This window comes from Melospiza melodia, unplaced genomic scaffold (genome assembly GCF_035770615.1).
Source record: "Melospiza melodia melodia isolate bMelMel2 unplaced genomic scaffold, bMelMel2.pri scaffold_302, whole genome shotgun sequence".
NCBI classification, from domain to species: Eukaryota; Metazoa; Chordata; class Aves; order Passeriformes; family Passerellidae; genus Melospiza; species Melospiza melodia.
Genome location: NW_026948620.1, coordinates 22,616 through 26,440, shown reverse-complemented (window position 1 = coordinate 26,440; position 3,825 = coordinate 22,616).

Sequence of the window (3,825 nt, the reverse complement as noted above, 5' to 3'; positions counted from 1 at the left end):
GATGAAGGTTCCACCATGATGAAGGTTCCACCATGATGAAGGTTCCACCATGATGGAGGTTCCACCATGATGGAGGTTCCACCATGATGAAGGTTCCACCGTGATGAAGGTTCCACCGTGATGAAGGCTCCACCATGATGGAGGTTCCACCATGATGGAGGTTCCACCATGATGGAGGGCCCGTCATGACAATGAGTGACCAACCACAATCATGAGGGTCCCACCACCACCACCATGAAAGGTCCATCACCCTACCTTGAGGGACTGACCACCATAGTGGACTCCCCATCATGATGAGACCCATGACCACCATGATGAGTGACCTGCGACCACCATGATGAGCAACCTGCCCCTGTGATGAGGGATCCACCACCACCGTGAGGGACCCACCATGTGGCACCATGAAGGACCCCCCCACACCACAACAGGGGACCTCCCACCATGACGGACCCACAATGATGATGAGATGAACCCACCGCCACCATGATGGACCCACAATGATGATGAGATGAATCCACCACCACCAATATGGACCCACAATGATGATGAGATGAACTCACCACCACTATGATGGACCCACAATAATGATGAGATGAATCCACCACCACCAATATGGACCCACAATGATGATGAGATGAACCCACCACCACCATGATGGACCCACCAGGATGATGAGATGAACCCACCACCACCATGATGGACCCACCAGGATGATGAGATGAACCCACTGCCAGCAAGATGGACCCACAATGATGATGAGATGAACCCACCATGATGGACCCACAATGATGATGAGATGAACCCACCATGATGAACCCACCACCACCATGATGGACCCACAATGATGATGAGATGAACCCACCACCACCATGATGGACCCACAATGATGATGAGATGAACCCACCACCAGCAAGATGGACCCACAATGATGATGAGATGAACCCACCATGATGGACCCACAATGATGATGAGATGAACCCATCCATGCCAAGATGGACCCACAATGATGATGAGATGAACCCACCGCCACCATGATGGACCCACAATGATGATGAGATGAACCCACCATGATGGACCCACAATGATGATGATGATGATGGACCCATCATCACGAGTGACTCCCAACCCCACAGTGGACCTTCCCCCCACCAGTGACACCCCCTCGCCCCTGTCCAAGACAAGGGGACCCCGACGCCATAATTAATTAATTCATTAACGAGCCACAGAAGGGACACAATGTCCCCTCGGCCACCCCACCCCAAAAACACGACCCTGAGCAGCACCGGGTGTGGGACGAGGTTTAATTTGTGGGGCGGGGGGCAGGACCGGGTGGAGAGGGGACAGAGGGGGACAACGGGACAGTGGTGGGGGCGGTGGCCTTCAGCCACCCTCCATGTCGGGGTCTGCAGGAGAAAGAGTTGGAGATGGTGGAGGAGAACCCATCCCACCTAGAGGGGTCCCAGGTGTCCCAGGTGTCCCCAAGTCCACCCCAGGGTCCCCAGTCCCAGCCCAGGGTCCCTCAAGTGTCCCCAAGCCCACCCCAGGGTGTCCCAGGTGTCCTCAACCCCACCCATGGATATCCCAGGTGTCCCCAAGCCCATCCAAGCTTGTCCCCAATCCCACCCAAAGGTGTCCCAGGTGTCCCCACGGCTATCCCAGGTGTCCCCAATCCCACCCAAAGGTGTCCCAGGTGTCCCCAAGCCCATCCAAGCTTGTCCCCAACCCCACCCGAAGGTGTCCCAGGTGTCCCCACGGCTATCCCAGGTGTCCCCAAGCCCACCCCAGGGTGTCCCAGGTGTCCCCAATCCCACCCAAAGGTGTCCCAGGTGTCCCCAACCCCACCCCAGGGTCCCACAGGTGTCCCCAACCCCATCCAAGGGTGTCCCAGGTGTCCCCAAGTCCACCCCAGGGTCCCACAGGTGTCCCCAACCCCATCCAAGGGTGTCCCAGGTGTCCCCAACCCCACCCCAGGGTGTCCCAGATGTCCTCAACCCCACCCATGGACATCTCAGGTGTCCCCAAGCCCACCCCAGGGTGTCCCAGATGTCCTCAACCCCACCTACGGACACCCCAGGTGTCCCCAGGCCCACCCCAGGGTGTCCCAGGTGTCCCCAACCCCACCCAAGCTTGTCCCCAACCCCACCCAAAGGTGTCCCAGGTGTCCCCAAGTCCACCCCAGGGTCCCCAATCCCAGCCCAGGGTCCCTCAAGTGTCCCCAAGCCCACCCCAGGGTGTCCCAGATGTCCTCAACCCCACCCACGGACACCCCAGGTGTCCCCAAGCCCACCCAAATGTGTCCCAGGTGTCCCCAAGCCCATCCAAGCTTGTCCCCAATCCCACCCAAAGGTGTCCCAGGTGTCCCCAACCCCACCCCAGGGTGTCCCAGGTGTCCCCAGGCCCATCCAAGCTTGTCCCCAATCCCACCCAAAGGTGTCCCAGGTGTCCCCAACCCCACCCAAGGGTGTCCCAGGTGTCCCCAACCCCATCCAAGGGTGTCCCAGGTGTCCCCAACCCCATCCAAGCTTGTCCCCAACCCCACCCAAAGGTGTCCCAGGTGTCCCCAAGCCCACCCCAGGGTGTCCCAGGTGTCCCCAATCCCATCCAAGCTTGTCCCCGATCCCACCCAAAGGTGTCCCCACGGCTATCCCATGTGTCCCCAATCCCACCCAAAGGTGTCCCAGGTGTCCCCACGGCTATCCCAGGTGTCCCCAAGCCCACCCAAAGGTGTCCCAGGTGTCCCCAGCGCCACCCCAGGGTCCCGCAGGTGTCCCCGGTGTCCCTCACCCTGTCCCGGTGCCACCCGCGTGCGGAAGGTGACGAAGGTGTCGAAGGCGAAGACCAAGGCCAGGAGGAGGCTGAAGGTCTGGGGGGAGGGGAAGGGGGCGTGGCCTGGTCAGAAGGGGGCGTGGCCCGGTCATTCGGGGGCGGGGCTCGGGGAGGGGGCGGGGCTCGGGGACACTCACGAAGGTGGTGGCAGCCAGGGCGTCGCGGGACGAGGCCAAGGCCACCAGGGCCGCCACGAGGAAGATGAGGGTGCCACTGATGGCCCGGAGAAGGTCCTGGGGGGACAGAGCGGGGGGGACACTGTGGGGACATGGGGGACACCAGGGGGACGGGGGGGTGACAGTGGGGACACCATGGAGGGGACACCACGAGGATGACAAGGGACATGGAGGGGCCACCATGGAGGACACCATGTGCACATGGCAAGGAGACATGGAGGGGACATCATGGACATGACAAGGGGACATGAAAGGGCCACCATGGATGACACCATGGGGGTGAGAGGGGGACATGGAGGCCACCAAGGACATGACAAGGGACACGAAGGGACCACCATGGAGGCCACCATGAGGATGACAAGGGGACACGAAAGGGCCACCATGGAGGGGACACCAAGGACATGACAAGGGGACATGAAAGGGCCACCATGGAGGACACCATGTGCACATGGCAAGGGGACATGGAGGGGACATCATGGACATGACAAGGGGACATGAAAGGGCCACCATGGATGACACCATGGGGGTGAGAGGGGGACATGGAGGACACCATGGAATGATGACAGGGGGACATGAAAGGGCCACCATGGAGGGGACACCAAGGACATGACAAGGGGACATGAAAGGGCCACCATGGAGGACACCATGGGGATGACAAGGGGACAGGGAGGGGCCGCCATGGAGAACATCATGGACATGTAAAGGGGACATGGAAGGGCCACCATGAAGGACACCATGGACATGACAAGGGGATATGGAGAAGCCACCGTGGAGGCCACCGTGAGGATGACACAAGGACATGGAGTCGCCACACCATGGAAGG